Raw genomic sequence first — 18928 nt, forward strand, 5'->3', positions numbered from 1 at the left:
TGAGGATTTAAGAACGATGGCGCTGAGGGTGAAGAAGTGTAATTTTTTACACTTGAGCGGGTGGATTTATCATCCGTGCACCTGAGATTTTTATTATTATGTAGATTAAGGCATCTTAACGCATGGTGGGTGTGACTAGAGCCCTTAGTGCACTAATCCATGTGCACCTACTTATAAATATTCAGCTGGTGCTCTGTGATGAGTGGCCGGAGTGATATCACTGCAGTGCACTGCCTGAATATGGAGGCAGCTGGTGGGCGGGGCAAACCACCTAATTTACATATTTAATTGAAGATTGCAGGAAAACAGCACTTAGGATTAAGTAAGAAAACGAATGCGATGCTGTGATCAAAGCCATATACTGATTAAAATTTAGGATTTTTAATCAGATGATTGCTGGATTACTCTCCATATGTTTAGTTGCCTGGCTTGTCTCCTGGTGAAAGTCTTGTGCAACACTGATTGAAACCTCAGAGCCCAAGACTTGGATTTTGCGTTTAAGCACATAGGGGGTGGCGGCGGTTACAAGCATGTTGTAAACTACCTTTATCCTTAGTGCCACCTGCTTTACAGGAACATAACAGCATAGAGCCTTCTAACCTGCTGTTAGTTTCCCTTTAAAGAAAACATTTTTCATTGCCATGTAGAGAGAATAGAGTTTCTTTAATTTAAATATACTGAAATGGAAAAGTTCTGAGCTATAAGGTATAAGTAGTATTCATTGTGCTTGGTCGCCCCCTAGAGACTTGTATAAGGAACCTCAGTGAGAAAAAACAAAGACACTAAGAGAGTGGCGCCTTTGTTCAGTAATGTTGGGCTTGTTTTAATACCCTGTAATGTTGGATGGGTATTGTTACTATGTTACTGATATTATTATGTTACTGATTACTTATTTGCCTGAGCAGTACCTGCAACCTGCTCTGTGAAAGATCTAGTTACTTGGTATACAATGAGACATACCAGACATCTGAACGGAACACTGAATAACCAACAGTTCACAGCCCTTACACCCCTCTAAGGACACCTGTTTCCATAGAGACAAATGCAGTCCCTGATATCTGCTTTCTGGGACCATATTTTAAAGCAGATATATTTCATTGTGAGGTACCAGCAGAAGATCACACTTAGGATGATCATTGTGTCACTTAGGGTCACAACAATAAGCTGGTGACAAAATGTTCTCAGCTTGTGACTCCCATTGATGAGTTGGGATCTATAGAGAAAATTACCAGTAACAACTATGTCCCCTCAGCACCACAAGGGAAATCACGCATAACGCAGTGTCCATTCAAATTAATGGACTGTCCTTGCAATGCAGGACAGGCCCTCTAGAATCATCCCTTTATTCAATAGTATCCCTGTGACTAGTCGGGACTCTCTGCCTGTCAGCGCACTCTACGGGCCTCTTTGTCAATCACCCTGCAGAGCGAGCTTACAGGACAGAGAGCTGTGACTAGGACACTGACTAGTTCATGGCTCTTCCCCTGCCTCATGCACCGGATTAAACAGTATGTTACCAGGACATGAAGCTTTGGAGCCAGGAACCCCCAACAGGATAGGAGACCCATCTGCAAGGTCTGTGCAGCGTCCTAGGGAGTTTAATCAGAAAAAATATGCTGATTGGTTCCCTTTAACAGCTTGGTTTATTTTATTTTAACACAAGGCCTTAAAGGGAACCTGTCACCCCTGGACGGGCCCCCAAACCCACCCTACCCCTGCATACGGCCCCCCATACTTACCCCATCCAGCCAATCCCACCACGGAGAGACGGCCGCCGGCTGAACTGTGCACTCAATATGCAAATGAGCGGAGATGGCTCATTGGCATATTGGGTGCGCCAATGAGCAGGCAGCCGGATCTCTATGGCGGGACCAGCATCAGGAGCGGGACCGGCAGGATGTGGTTAGTATGGGGGCCGTATCCAGGGGTGACAGGTTTCCTTTAACATAACAAAAGCTGAAAAATTGAAGGGGTCTGAAGACTTTCATAGTGCATTGTACATTACAAAAATCCAAAGCCACTTTCTGCATGTATTTCACACTGTATTTTACCATGCGCAGACTAGAGTTTATGAGCATGGGTCCTCTACATTTGATAACCTGTTTAAAATGCCCTTACATAAGACCAAATGTGAACAAATCAGCCAATTTGATTAGCTTGTTGTATACAGTATATTGCATTCATTTTTGAGTGCTGAACATTTGAGGGTATGTTATTGGTGTGCACATTACAGTATTATATTTGTACTAATTGTGGATCTGCGACCCTTCAGGAGAATGAAGTCTGTGATCAGCGTGTTCTGTCCCGGTTCAGTGTCACGTGACAGGTGCATAATGTAAGTCTATCTATCTATCTATCTATCTATCCATCTATCTCCTATCTATCTATCTATCTATCTATCTCCTATCTATCTATCTATCTATCTCCTATCTATCTCTCTATCTATGTATCTATCTATCTATCTCCTATCTATCTATCTATCTATCTATCTATCCATATATCTCCTATCTATCTATCTATCTATCTATCTATCTATCTATCTATCTCCTATCTATCTATCTATCTATCTATCTATCTCCTATCTATCTATCTATCTATCTATCTCCTATCTATCTATCTATTTATCTCCTATCTATCTATCTATCTATCTATCTATCTATCTATCTATCTATCTCCTATCTATCTATCTATCTATCTATCTATCTATCTATCTATCTATCTCCTATCTATCTATCTATCTATCTATCTATCTATCTATCTATCTATCTCCTATCTATCTATCTATCTATCTATCTATCTATCTCCTATCTATCTATCTATCTATCTATCTCGATTAGAACTGTGTGGTTTTTAAGGTACTGTAGCTTTATAGCGTAGCGGATCTCAGTAGTGCTAGTAGTAGTAGAGCAGAGAGGGATCTTTAGCCTATTCAGCCTTGTGAGTTTTAGCAGTTTAATAAATGTTAATTTTACAGCAAAGGGCCTTTTTGCACATAAACGGCCATTTAATGTGTTTTCTCACACTATATATACATCAGCTTCCGTACATAGGTAATTTACATACATAAACACTATGCTGAAGATCGTGCTGATGAGTGTTTGCTCAAGAAATAAACATAATCAGAGAAGCTATAATGTTGCTTGTTCAGCATGATCAAAATAGAAAAGCAGGAATAAAAAATCTGCGGAGAAGTTGTCCTTACGAACGATTCTGAGAATGTCTGTCTCCAAAGTAGCAATTATTATTGCACTGCAGTATTACTGCATACAGGACTCGCTGGTCTATTTTTGTGTCTTTACTATCATGGCATAGATTATAATCCCTCATGGGCAGGGTCCTCTTCCCCCCTGTACCAGTCTGCCATTTGCCTTCATGTAATGAGTTTTGATCTTGTACTGTTCCTGCTTGTTACCCCTATTGCTTGTATAGCGCTCTGGAATTAAGGATGCTTTATAAATAAATAATTATTAATATTAATAATAATGGCAGCTATGTGATACATGTAACTAAGCTCCTTCAATACGGGAGCTTTCTATGGGCTGTGTCTTGATTTGATGAGTTGTGTCTGTGTCTTGAGTCAGGTAAACTGGGCTAAGCTGCAAAACCAGACACAGCCTGTGGACAAGAGTGGTGATGTTTGTGTAAAAAGAAAGGAAACCATCTGTTTGTTCTAATTTAATAGACCCCTTTAAGACCAGCAGTCATTAGACATGAGCAAAACTGGAGCATGCTCGGGCCTGTTTGGTCACATTTGAATACCGACATGTAAATGCTGAAGGATTGGAGCATGCTCAAGTTCCACTCATCTCTAACAATCATCAATTCTGTTCCCACGATTATCTGTACATTGAGTAAAGGAAGGAAATGAAGGGATGAAACTTCTACAACTACAATGGCCATAGGGGGGAATTTATTATTTGCACTGTAATGTACATTACAGTGTTACCATTTTTCTCAACCGCAATCCGTTCTGGCAGGCTGGTTGGGAAGTGAGCAGTTTTTTTCCCCCCTATAAGTAGTAATATAAATGTGTTTAATTGGTTCCAGCATCCACCAATAGCTCTAATCACTACAGTACAGTAGTACCCTCACATCTCATTCTTTATAGTGCAGGAGGATGGTGTCAGCAGGAGGACCCTGCTAGTACAGACAATACAGTATAGACAATACAGAGGGGAGCATGTAAGTGGCAAACAACAGGGAACACAGTGCAGCCACACAGTGACGCCAACGCGTCCGTGTCTCTTTGTGCAATCTGTGGTGGGTTGCAAAGCGGTTTTACACAAGACTTTAAGACTGGATGCTGAAAAAGTGTTTGAGAACCGAGCAAGTGTTTTCTGTGAGTTCTGAAGCAAACTTTCCTTAAAAAGTTTGACAACCAAATTGTTTAGAGCAGTTTGAGAACCGAGGTATCACTATATATGTACACTGTGTTTGTAGTAAATACACGCTTCTTAGTAAATTGTGGGCATCAGTGGGCTTGGCGAATCCTTATACCACCAGGCAGCTGATGAGAGTTTGTGCAAAAAATTGTGCAATTTTTAAAAGTTAAAGCGAATGTACCATCAGGTACATCACTTTAAGATTTTCCCATGAATGTTTTTTACATGGACGCCTGTGCAGCTACCCAGTTCCTGTGCATGGCACAGGTCTATTCCTGGGCACTGGCCTGGCCTGAAGCACTGGAGGCAGGCCCACCCGCCCGCTACCAGTGAGACGATCTTCCCTCCCCTCTGTGATGTGGCTCCATTGATTCTAGTTGAGTCGCATCACAAAGGGGAGGGAAGATTGTAACACTAGGGGCCAGCAGGCCTGCCTCCAGTGCTTCAGGGCAGGCTTGTGACTGGGATTAGACCGGTGCCGTGCACAGGCACCGGGCCATGGTTGAAGGAAAGGACCATGGGGTAGGCTTTCCTGTAACGGTACCGTTCTATTCATGTGCACAACTTACTGATGGTACTTTCCCTTTAAGGTGTACATCACCTCAACATTACGTGAACTTTGCTCTAAAGGTAATGAAGAGTGAATATAATTAGTAAGCTATTCTACGTCTATTGTTGCAGTCAGTGGTGTAAGTTTTAATACTAGAATTGACAGTATTCTAGAGTATTTTGCTTTCCAAGAACACTGAATGAAACCAATGAGGACTATATGTAAGATGCACAGAGTTCCTGATTATTATATACAGTTTACAAATGTGAACTTTCTTTAGCAACTATGTAAACATATCAGAAGACAGTAAAAGTAAGGCTAAAACGACAGTACATCATAAATGAATAGTGAAACATACTTTTTATGTGGGGATTCATAATGTAAAAGGTCAGTCTACTCACATTGTTCAAAGTGCATGTGTAGTCCAGGCATATAATGCATAGACTGCAAAGGGCATTGTGTTTCTTTAATAGATTAATTGCAATGCTTCCAAGTTCCTTTCTCTTGTGCTGGTTGTAAGTGACGCACAGAGAACATATCACATAAGCTCAGCTTCCTTATTCAACTGGAGCTTGCATTACGCTCTAACTGATGCTATTAATCATAAGCTCTAATACATAAATCTTTACAAGCTGATTAATCCACTAATTTGTCTGACTGATAGAAAGCATTAGTCTTTGTATAAAGGTTGGAACAATGTCAAAAGTCAAGCCTCATTGTATGAGAAATATCCTTCATTGTGAGAGTGCATAATATACAATTAACCCAATATAATATAATTAACATGTTCTTTTGAGTCCCTTGGAGTTTCAGATAAAGGATTAATATACTAATTAACCCGACCACAGATAGTAGAACGTTTAACCCCACAAAGTTAATAGTGCAGATTACATTGTGAGCTTGATATATTTTTAACATAAAATACTCTTGAGATGAGAAGGAAGCATTGACTTACCTTTTACAAACAGTATGGATGATTGTCAACAGGCAGAAAGGCTTAGATTGCAAGTACACAGCCCAGGCTTTCTTAGGGCCATGGTACATGGTACGATTTAAAGGAGGAAGTAAGCGCCGACCTGCTACTTCCCCGCTCGCTGTCTGTGCTATTACATTATGTAAGTCAGCGATTGTTGCCTTTTAACATGACCTATTACACAAAACGATTAGTGGCTGGAATGGCCAGTAATTAGCCAAATACGGCCGATAATCGCTTGGTGTAATAGGGTCCTTACTCTCTTCCTTGCACATACCAATTTTTCCTCATCTAGATTTTACTAGAGACGGATTTCCCCTGACAACAGGCAGTGGATAGCAAATTGCAGGACAGGAAAACACCTAGTGGCCAGGACTTGAAGACGTTTTTCTAGTGTAAGGAATCTTTTTTTAGATATATTAGGATTCACATTGGTTTTCAAATAGAGGGAAGTTGTTTGAAATGACAGTGCTCATTTAAAGGGGTTATTCCATTAATCATTTGCTACTAGAAGTCCCAAAATGATGTTAAAGAAGTTATTCAGCATTAAAAAAAAATTCTTTTAAATTAACTGGTGTCAGAAACTGGTCCTGCCTGAAGTAGTTTATTCTTTCCAGTCTAACACAGTGCTCTCTGCTGCCACCTCTGTTTGTGACAGAAATTGTCTAGAGCAGTAGCAAATCCCCATATAACCCCCCTCCCCCCCCCACCCCCCGCTCTCCAGATTGCACCAGTTGATTTTAAATAATAATTTTTTTTCTGAACTACCACTTTAATCACTAGTTAAGGCTAGGACTACATGACAATGATGTGTTGCAGGACAGAAAATTGCATTTAAAGCAACTCTGTACCCACAATTTTTCCCTCTCGAATCGCTTGTACCTTCAGATAGCTGCTTTTAATCCAAGATCTGTCCTGCGGTCCGTTTGGCAGATGATGCAGTTATTGTCTTAAAAAACAACTTTTAAACTTACAGCCCCATGTCATACGGGCGTGGCCTAGAATATCTGTGCCCTAACTTTGCACCACCCCTCTGTCCCTCCTCCCCACGCTCTTCATCATTAGGAATGCCACTGGAACATTTTCTCCATGCTGAACATTACACAGCTGCTTACCGATCCAGCCCATGTGCCGGGCTGACACAGCTGACGAATAGTAGGCAATCTGCCTGGAGCATTCCTAATGATGAGGGCGGGGAGGAGGGACAGAGAGGTTGTGCCAGCCTAATGCATACACAATCTAGGCTACTCCCTTAGGGCACGGGCTGCCAGTTTAAAAGTTGTTTTTTAGAACAATAACTGCATCATCTGCCGAACGGACCTCAGGACAGATTTAGGATAAAAAGCAGCTATCTGAAGGTACAAGTGTTTTTTTTGTTTTTGTTTTTTTTTGGGGGGGGGGGGGGTCAGATTGCGGGTACAGAGTCACTTTAAACAAACAAAATATTTGTGTGACTTGTCTGCAACTTGCTGTCCAGCAGGTTGCAATCCCCGTCCAAAAAGCCATCAATGTTGGATTTTGGATTGTATTATTTCACAAGTCACATCATGGCCACATTGGCAAGCAGATGTGATGTTGCAATATAAGGGAATGTGCATGCTACGGAACCCAGGGCGGATCACCGTCCGTGGATTTCGCAACTCGCCCCCGCTCGCGGCTGCGCGCAATTTAGTGTTGCAAAGTAAGGGAATGTGCACACCCGGATTTCCCTAGAGTGCACATTCCTGTACACTGCAACACTACACTGCGCGCAGCCGTGAGCGGAGACGAGCTGCGGAATCTGTGGCGGGATGTGCACATACTTTAACACTGTCATTCTCATGTCACATGAACAAAGTTGGTAAGTAGTCTTAGCCTTAAAGTGGCTTTCAGTGTTTCTAGTATACCAAAAATCTATTTTTCATCTCTTGAACATACATTATACTAGAAACAATAAGACATAGTAAGACAGGTGTTGCTGCTAATTTGTGCTGCTGGAGATAGGTGATCTGCTTCACCCTCGGGCAGCTGACAGTATTGTTCCTTCTTATTTTTTTTGCAGATAATTGTTGTGGGTGAAGGTACAGTATGTACAGTGGGACCTCCACACTATGCACACTTTTAGGAAATAACCAAGCAGTAAAGCAGGGCACAGTGGTGTACACAAAAGAAAGGCCACACAGTAAAGATTAAAGGGGGTTTCTTATTATGGAATCTGATTTTTCACCAGGCATAAGGGGATGGTGTTTCTTTTGTCACTTTGTTTCCATGTCCCGGTCCCTTTATGTGCTTTATGTTCCCTGGGGAGAGGAGGCCTGCACAATCCCTTACTGTAGCGAAAGAAAGTTGCTATATTTCCTAGCTCTGTGGTAGGTCTGTACTTACTTACTGCTCTGCAATATACAGGGATTACTACACAAAGAGCTGGATGGGGGTATAGAATGACTGAGCATGTGTGTCCACCAGCTATCAGCCGTTTAGGTTGATGTGCACAATGCTACACACTTTGAAAACCAGGTAGCATCACACTGTGAGTAAATGTCATAGGACTTTACCAAATTATTTTTTAACAGCATGTACATGCCAAATATTCTCAGTCTCATTGGTCAGATATCGAGGGAATAACAAGTTGAAATGGGAACACCCTTTTAAAGTGTCTCAATTTAGAAAGAGTTTATGGTGTGTAACGTTTTATATTCTCATATAAACTATAACTTATGAGAAGGAAAAAGAGCACAAAATGGTATTTTCCTATAACCAATCAATACAGATCAGACGGAACAATACACAATAAATTCTTGTAGCCTGGTTTGCAGCTTCCCTATCTTCTTCAGTTGTTTACTTTACTGATTGTACTTCTGTGGAGGGAATAGGTACGGAGTGACAGCATCAGGGGGATTTGGAACATGTGCCAAGTCAGATTCAACATGAACAACAGGGGCACAACTTTCTTTTGTACCATATGTGACACAAATTACCTACATCCAGAGCCATATGAACAGAGGATACACATTAGCATTTAATGTGATAAATCAGACAGCTTTTTTGTATTACTATGAAAAGTGACAAATACATTACTGGAAAAACAGCAACTGCAAGTTCCCTGTAGAAATGCATTGTATTCCAACAACCAAACATAATGACTAGATTTCTAGGATGTAAAGTGATCTCCACACGTAACCAAGAACCACCAGCTTCTTGTTTTTGTAGAAACTTGCAGCAATAATGAATATATATTTATTACAAAGTAATATCTTTAATTCTCTGTTTGCTGGGTTCCATTTGGTCAATGTACAGATATATTTGAGGACAAGAACAACATAGTTTTCTACAATGTTCTTGAAGTCAAACAAATTGAAACCCCGTTATGGATTACCTGAACCTATCTAAATGCTCTGGGATACATATGTAAATAGATCAAATGTAACATCTTAAATATCATGGTGCTGCAAAGAATAGAAGCCATGACAGTAGTGCGAATAGAGCCTAACGCATAGGGATATAAACAGCCCAAGAAGGAAAGGGGTTTTCTGGGCAGGGAGGTTTTTTGGGTAACTGCCTCGGGCTGCCTAGTGCTGATCCCTTCCCAATCCTTGTGACATTTCATTTGGGCAGAAGCTGTCTGCTCAGAGAAAATTCCTCCCTGCCTAAGGCCGGGTAGACACATGGTAAGATACCGGCCGTTCTGTGACCCGGCCATGTCACAGAATGGCCGGTGTCAGTGAAGTTTATCCCAGTAATTAATTTCTATTGAATTGAAATGCAGACGCATCCGTGTGTGCCAGCATCCCAATGCAGCATTGCACACAATGGAAAGTGCGTCTGGAGCCACACTTTCCATTATGTTAACTGTCAGGGTTGTGCGGCAGCTATTCATTGAAAATGTCAGTTTTTGTTGCAGCCGCTTGCAATCCCGGCCGTGATTCCATAAATGGCAGCACAATGTAAATTATGAATTAATCATGGCCGTTGTTGCAATTTGCCACAATGGCCGTGATTACTTGATAATTTACGTTGTGTGAACATAGCCTAAAAAATACCCTTTAAGGGCTATAAAAAGGAGTAATCCAACACCAGGGAGTGAGTATAAAATGTAAATTTTTTTCCAAAATATAAAAACAGCAAGGATACACGTGTTTACGCATTTTGGCAAGGTGCCTTGATCACAATGTAATGTGCTGGATTACTCCTTCAGTATGGACTTGGAATTAAAGGGAAAATCATCTTAAAAACATCAATGTTGGATTCAGGATTGCATTATTTCGCAAGTCACATCACGGCCACATTGACAAGCAGATGTAGTGTTGCAATGTAACACTCTGATTCTCATGTCCCACGAGCAAAGCTGTGTGACATGAGCTTTCTCTGGCCAAACTGCACCAATCATGTGACTAAGTTGGTCAAAAAGTTCAAACACTTTGCACCAGAATCTATAGGGAAACCTACAATACATGTATCAGGAATGCAGAAAATACCAAGTCCACACCCTTTATTGTGTTTCTGAGCACAACTGTCTAGGTATGTTAAGCAAAAAAATCTATCAAAAACCAACAGCAAAGGTATGAACATACTTGAATGCTTGCCTTGCTTTTAGTGAATCTGGGCTAGTATTTCCACTTTGTATTCAACTTTAAATTGGTTTGTTTTCACATAAGTGATGATTAGTGTAGTTTGACACAAAGTGGTTGTAATGGGCAGCAGCAGTCCGAGTCGTCAGTGGTACAAAAGACAAGGGTCAGGCAAGCAAGCGTAATTTGAGGAACAGGCACAGGTAAGGATACATGGGTTAGCACAGGAAGACACCTTCCCTAGGAACACTAGGATCCAATAACACACAGTCAAGCAGAAACAGGCAGAGCGGCTTTGTATAGGTGCAGGTTTAATAGGATTGGAGGAGGCAGAGATACCTAGAGTCACCATGGTCCTTTGAATCCCCAGAAAGCGGTTATGGTAGTAAACAAAGGTGGAATTGCAGCGGCAGACAGAAAGATGCAGTAACAGGAAGGAGAGAGGACGCTGGAGGACACCAGTGTCTGCGAGGGAACGAGACATACAACGGAGGAGCAGAGAGAACTAAACCTGAGGCAGAGAGCAGCGCGGACAGGGCCTAGACCAGGAGCGATAACAATTGGGACTTTACAATGACACATGTTGGTGCATATAGGCCTACAGAATTGCATGTAAAAAAACCAAAACACTGCCAAATATGCTAAGAGGTAATCAGTCAGGTGAAATAAGTTAAAGTGAATCTTTCAGCTGCAATACATGTTTGAAACTGCTGGCATTGTACCTTTCATATATCCTTCTGTGCTTCCATAATGTATAGAATATGCTTTTAGTTCATATTGCTAAAAGGCTTTCCAAAGCCCCTGAAGTGAAGTGATGAGGGCTGTAAGGCCTCCTTGCTCCTCCTCCCTTCCCTGATACCTGCTTGGGACTTGGGACAGGGATGGCAGAGGGAGCAAGAAGGGACTTTTAAAAGCATTTTTCTACCTACTGGAACCACAGACAGATATATGACTGGTACCATCTGTCTTTGTTGCCCATAATAACCAATCACAGCATGCCTTTCAGTTTTAACCCCTTCAAGACTAAGCCTATTTGGGCCTTAATGACCAGGCTCATTTTTCAAAATCTGACCTGTCTCACTTTATGCGCTCATAGCTCAGTGATGCTTTAACGTATGCTAGCGATTCTGAGATTGTTTTTCCGTCACATATGGCACTTTATATTAGTGGCAAAATTTGGTCACTACTTTGTGTGTTTTTTGTGAAAAACATCAAAATATCATGAAAAATTAAAAAAATTAGCATTTTATGAATTTTGAAATTCTCTGCTTCTAAAAAAAGAAAGTCGTAGCACATAAATTAGTTACTAAGTCACATTACCGATATGTCCTCTTTATTCTGGCTTCATTTCATAAACATATTTTACTTTTTTAGGGTGTTACGGGGCTTAGAAATTTATCAGCAAATTACCACATTTTCGTGAAAGTTTCCAAAACTGATTTTTTTAGGGACCAGTTCTTTTTTAAGTTGATTTAGGAGGCTTGTATACTGGAAACCCCCATAAGTGACCCCATTTTGGAAACTACACACCTTAACCCCTTAACGACATCGGGCGTAAATTTACGCCCTGATGCCGGTAAGGGAGTTCAGAGCGGGGCCGCGCGGCGGCCCCGCTCTGAACCGCGCCGGTCCCGGGTGCCGCGTGTAGCCCGGGACCGTAGGTATTAGCGGGCACGGTCCGATCGCCGTGCCCGCTAATACAGTAATCGGATGCAGCTGTCAAAGTTGACAGCTGCATCCGATTACCGGACGCAGCGTCATCCCTGGTGTCTAGTGGGGAGATCGCTCCTCCGGGATGTTATCCCGGAGGAGCGATCTCCGTAAATGAAGCCGGCCGGGGACCGCTCCAAGATGGCGCCGTCCCCGGCTCGGCACTCGTTTACTTCCGGCTGCAGCAGCCGGAAGTAAACGAGTGCCTATCTCATGGATCTCTGCAGCATATCTATGCTGCAGAGATCTCAATGAGAGATCAAAGCACTTATACTAGAAGTCCCCTAGGGGGGCTTCTAGTATAAGTGTAAAAGTTAAAAAAAAAATGTTGTTAATAGTAAAAATCCCCCTCCCCTAATAAAAGTCTGAATCACCCCCCTTTTCCCAGGTTATAAATAAAAGTAAATAAATAAATAAATAAACATGTTTGCTATCGCCGCGTGCGTAATCGCCCGAACTATTAATTAATCATATTCCTGATCTCGTACGGTAAATAGCGTCAGCGCAAAAAAATCCCAAAGTGCAAAATTGCGCATTTTTGGTCGCATCAAATCCAGAAAAATTGTAATAAAAAGCGATCAAAAAGTCGTATATGCGCAATCAAGGTACCGATAGAAAGAACACATCATGGCGCAAAAAATGACACCTGACACAGCCCCATAGACCAAAGGATAAAAGCGCTATAAGCCTGGGAATGGAGCGGTTTTAAGTGTCGTATATTTGTTGACAATGGTTTAAATTTTTTACAGGCCATCAGATACAATATAAGTTATACATGTTACATATCGTTTTAATCGTAACGACTTGAGGAACATATATAACAAGTCAGTTTTACCCCAGGGCGAATGGCGTAAAAACACATTTCCCCCAAATAAACAAAATGCGTTTTATTTTTCAATTTCATCACACTTTGAATTTTTTTCTGGTTTCGCAGTGTACTTTATGCAAAAATTCAGCCTGTCATTGCAAAGTACAATTAGTGACGCAAAAAATAAGGGGTCATGTGGGTCTCTAGGTGGAAAAATGCAAGTGCTATGGCCTTTTATGCACAAGGAGGAAAAAACGAAAACGCAAAAATCGAAATTTGCTCTGTCCTTAAAGGGTTAAAGAATTAATCTAGGGGTATAATGAGCATTTTAACCCTACAGGGGCTGGAGCAAAGTATTCACCATTAGGCCGTAAAAAAATGGAAAATTAAAATTTTCCAATAATATATACATTTAGATTAAAGTTTCTCATTTTAAAAAGGAACATGATAGAAAAAGCACCCCAAAATTTGTAACGCAGGTTCTCATGAGTACAACGGTACCCCATATGTGGGCATAAACCACTGCATGGGCACACAGCGGGGCTCAGAAGGAAGGGAGCGCCAATTAGCTTTTTCAATGCAGATTTTGCTGTAGAAGTTTCTGAGCGCCAGGTGCGTTTGCAGAGCCCCTGTAGTGTCAGCGGAGTAAAATCTCTCCATAGGTAACCCCATTTTGGAAAGTAGACCCCTCAGAGAATTCATCTTGGGGTAAGATGAGCATTTTGACCCCACAGGTATTAGAGGAAAGTATTCAAAATTAGACAGTAAAAATGAAAAACTCGAATTTTTCCAATAATATGTTCGTTTAGTTTGAAATTTCTCAATTTCACGAGAAACAAGAGAAAAAAATTACCCCAAAATTTATAACGCAGGTTCTCCTGAGTAGAATGGTACATCATATGTGGGTATAAAACACTGTATGGGCACACAGAAGGGCTCAGAAGGGAAGGAGCGCCAATTAGCTTTTTCAATGCAGATTTTGCTGTAGAAGTTTCTGAGCGCCAGGTGCGTTTGCAGAGTCCCTGTAGTGCCAGCGGAGTAAAATCTCCCCATAAGTCACCCCATTTTGGAAAGTGCACCCCTCAGAGAATTTATCTTGGGGTGTAAAGACCATTTTGACCCCATAGGTATTAGAGGAAAGTATTCAAAAGTAGACAGTAAAAATGAAAAACTCGAATTTTTCCAATAATATGTTCGTTTAGTTTAAAATTTCTCAATTTCACGAGAAACAAGAGAAAAAAATTACCCCAGAATTTATAACGCAGGTTCTCCTGAGTAGAACGGTACATCATATGTGGGTATAAACCACTGTATGGGCACACAGCGGGGCTCAGAAGGGAAGGAGCGCCAATTAGCTTTTTCAATGCAGATTTTGCTGTAGAAGTTTCTGAGCGCCAGGTGCGTTTGCAGTGCCCCTGTAGTGCCAGCGGAGTAAAATCTCCCCATAAGTCACCCCATTTTGGAAAGTGCACCCCTCAGAGAATTCATTTTGGGGTGTGGTGACCATTTTGACCCCACAGCTATTAGAGGAAAGTATTCAAAAGTAGACAGTAAAAATAAAAAACACAAATTTTTCCAATAATATATTCCTTTAGTTTGAAATTTCTCAATTTATTGAGAAGCAGGAGAGAAAGTTCACCCCAAAATCTGTAACGCAGGTTCTCCTGAGTAGAACGGTACACCATATGTGGGCATAAACCCCTGTATGGGCACACAGCCGGGCTCAAAAGGAAAGTAGCGCCAATTAGCATTTTCAGTGCAGATTTTTCTGAAGAGGTTTCTGAGCGCCAGGTGCGTTTGCAGAGCCCCTGTAGTGCCAGCGGAGTGAACCCCCCCCCCATAAGACACCCCATTTTGGAAAGTGCACCCCTCAAAGAATTCATCTTGGGGTAGGATGAGCATTTTGACCCCACAGGTATTGGAGGAAAGTATTCAAAATTGGCCAGTAAAAATGAAAAACTCGAATTTTTCCAATAATATGTTCATTTAGTTTGAAATTTCAAAATTTCACAAGGAACAGGAGAAAACATGTACCCCGAAATCTGTAACGCAGGTTCTCCTGAGTACAACGGTACCCCATATGTGGGCATAAACCACTGTATGGGCACACAGCGGGGCTCAGAAGGGAAGGAGCGCCAATTTGCTGGAGCAAAACCGCAGCTAGTAATAGTTATTAGAATAGCGCAGTTACTAAAATACAATAAAGAAAATGAGATTACAGGTAACGTAGGGTGGTTACGGACAGTCTGGGGTGGTTCCGGGTAATCTGAGGTGGATACGGACAACCTGGGGTGGTTACGGTGAACATGGGGTGGTCACAGGCAACCTGGGGTGGTTACGGGCAACGTGGCGTGCATACGGACAACCTGCTGTGGTTACAGACAACCTGCTGTGGTTACAGACAACCTGCTGTGGTTAAAGACAATGTGGGGTGGATATGGTCAACATGGGGTGGATATGGTCAACATGGGGTGGTCACAGGCAACCTGGGGTGGTTACGGGCAACGTGGGGTGGATACGGACAACCTGCTGTGGTTACAGACAACCTGGGGTGGTTACGGGCAACGTGGGGTGGACACGGACAACCTGCTGTGGTTACAGACAACCTGGGGTGGTTACAGACAACCTGCTGTGGTTAAAGACAATGTGGGGTGGATATGGTCAACATGGGGTGGATATGGTCAACATGGGGTGGTCACAGGCAACCTGGGGTGGTTACGGGCAACGTGGGGTGGATACGGACAACCTGCTGTGGTTACAGACAACCTGGGGTGGTTACGGGCAACGTGGGGTGGACACGGACAACCTGCTGTGGTTACAGATAACCTGGGGGGGTTACAGGCAACCTGGGGTGGTTACAGGCAACGTGGCGTGGATACGAACAACCTGCTGTGGTTACAGACAACCTGGGGTGGTTACAGGCAACCTGACGTGGATACGGACAACCTGGGGTGGTTACAGGCAACCTGGGGTGGTTACAGGCAACCTGACAAGGATACGGACAACCGGCTGTGGTTACAGACAACCTGCTGTGGTTACAGGCAATCTAGGGTGGTTACAGGCAACCTGCTGTGGTTACGTTAAACATGAGGTGGTTAAGGGCAACGTGGGGTGGTTACGGACAATCTGGGGTAGTTACGGGCAATCTGGGATGGTTACGGATAAACTGAAATGCTCATAGGTAATCTGAGGTGGGTACCTGTAATCTGGCGTGGTTACGGGCAATCTGGAGGGGGTCATTGGCAATTTGGGTTGGTCAGTGGCAAGGTGCGGTGGTCAGAGGCAAGGTGCGGTGGTCAGAGGCGACCTGCGGTGGTTGCGTGCAATCTGGGGGGGTTACATGTAATCTGGCATGATTACGGCAACCTGCGGTGGTTAGGGCAACCTGGGGGGGGGGGGTTAAAGACAATGTAGATTTGTTACTGATAAACTGAAGTGCTTATAGGTAATCTGGGGGGTTACGTGCAATCTGACGTGATTACGGACAACCTGGGGGGTTACGGACAACCTGCGGTAGTTACCGGTAATCTGGGGGGGTTAGGGGTAATTTAGGAGTAAACTGCAATTATTACTATAATAAAAAGTGTGTGTTTTATTTTTTTGTATGTTTGTCACTTTTTGTACTTTACACATTTATTTTCACTGTATTACTATGATTACTGTGATATTTTCTATCACAGTAATCATAGTTCAGTGACAGAGACCAAATTGGTCTCTGTCACTTTAAATTTTCAGAGCTGGCTGGTTGTGAAGCGCATGCGCACTTCATAACCAGCCAGGACGTCGAGGAGGAAGGAGCTCCAGGATCAGGTAACGTATAAGGGGTAGGGGGGTGACTGGGGGACGGGGGGTGACTGGGGGGGGTGGGGGGCGACTTGGGGGACGGACCCTGACACTTTTTATCCCCTGTCACCAATCATTGATGATGAAGTATACCAGCCGCAGCAGGCTTTAGGACCATGTGGGGTCCCGGCTTGAATAGGGCGCAGGTGTCCGGTAAACCACAGATTAAAGCGGTTGTTTCATGGAAAGGGTATTTATTAACCCCTTAGGGACCAAGCCTGTTTGGGCCTTAATGACCAGGCTCATTTTTCAAAATCTGACCTGTCTCACTTTATGCGCTTATAGCTCAGTGATGCTTTAACGTATGCTAGCGATTCTGAGATTGTTTTTTCGTAACATATGGTACTTTATGTTAGTGGCAAAATTTGGTCACTGTCTTGTGTGTTTTTTGTGAAAAACATCAAAATATAATGAAAAATTTGAAAATTTTGCACTTTACGAACTTTGAAATTCTTTGCTTCTAAAAAAAAAAGGCACATGACAAAAATTAGTTAGTAAGTCACATTATCAATATGTCCTCTTTATTCTGGCTTCATTTCGTAAACATATTTCACTTTTTTAGGGTGTTACGGGGCTTAGAAATGTATCAGCAAATTATCAAATTTTCATGAAATTTCCAAAACTGATTTCTTTAGGGACCAGTTCTTTTTTTAAGTTGATTTAGGAGGCTTGTATACTGGAAACCCCCATAAGTGACCCCATTTTGGAAACTAGACACCTTAAAGAATTAATCTAGGGGTATAATGAGCATTTTAACCCTACAGGGGCTGGAGGAAAGTATTCACAATTAGGCCGGAAAAAAATGGAAAATAGAAATTTTCCAATAATATATTTGTTAAGATTAAAGTATCTCATTTTCATAATAAACATGAGAGAAAATGCACCCCAAATTTTGTAATGCAGGTTCTCCTGAGTAGAACGGTACCCCATATGTGGGCGTAAACCACTGTATGGGCACACAGCAGGCCTCAGAAGGAAGGAAGCACCTATTAGCATTTCCAGTTCAGATTTTGCTGAAGAAATTTCTGAGCGCCAGGTGCGTTTGCAGAGCCCCTGTAGTGTCAGCAGAATAGAACCCCCCCAAAAGTCACCCCATTTTGGAAAGTACACCCATCAAAGAATACATCTTGGGGTGTGGTGACCATTTTGACCCCACAGGTATTAGAGGAAAGTATTCAAAAGAAGACAGTAAAAATGAAAAAATAGAATTTTTCCAATAATATGTTTGTTTAGTTTGAAATTTCTCAATTTAACGAGGAACAGGGGAGAAAACTCACCCCAATATATGTAAGGCAGGTACTCCTGAGTAGAACGATACCCCATATGTGGGCATAAACCACTGTGTGGGCACACAGCGGGGCTCAGAAGGGAAGGAGCGCCAATTAGCATTTCCAGTTCAGATTTTGCTGAAGAAATTTCTGAGCGCCAGGTGCGTTTGCAGAGCCCCTGTAGTGTCAGCAGAATAGAACCCCCCCAAAAGTCACCCCATTTTAGAAAGTACACCCATCAAAGAATACATCTTGGGGTGTGGTGACCATTTTGACCCCACAGGTATTAGAGGAAAGTATTCAAAAGAAGACAGTAAAAATGAAAAAATAGAATTTTTCCAATAATATGTTTGTTTAGTTTGAAATTTCTCAATTTCACGAGAAACAGGGGAGAAAACTCACCCCAATATATGTAAGGCAGGTACTCCTGAGTAGAACAGTACCCCATATGTGGGCATAAACCACTGTGTGGGCACACAGCCGGGCTCAGTAGGGAGGGAGCGCCAAGCATTTTCAGTGCATGATTTTCCTGAAGAAGTTTCTGAGCGCCAGGTGCGTTTGCAGTGCCCCTGTAATGTCTACAGAATAGAACCCTCCCCCCCAAAATCACCCCATTTTGGAAAGTACACCCCTCAAGGAATTTATCTTGGGGTGTGGTGACCATTTTGACCCCACAGGTATTGGAGGAAAGTATTCAAAACTAGACCGTAAAAATGAAAAAAATTGAATTTTTTCAATAACATGTTTGTTTAGTTTGAAATTTCTCAATTTCACTAGGAACAAGGGAGAAAAAGCACCCCAAAACTTGTAACGGAGGTTCTCCTGAGTACAATGGTACCCCATATGT

The sequence above is a fragment of the Dendropsophus ebraccatus genome, chromosome 5 (genome assembly GCF_027789765.1).
Source record: "Dendropsophus ebraccatus isolate aDenEbr1 chromosome 5, aDenEbr1.pat, whole genome shotgun sequence".
NCBI classification, from domain to species: domain Eukaryota; kingdom Metazoa; phylum Chordata; class Amphibia; order Anura; family Hylidae; genus Dendropsophus; species Dendropsophus ebraccatus.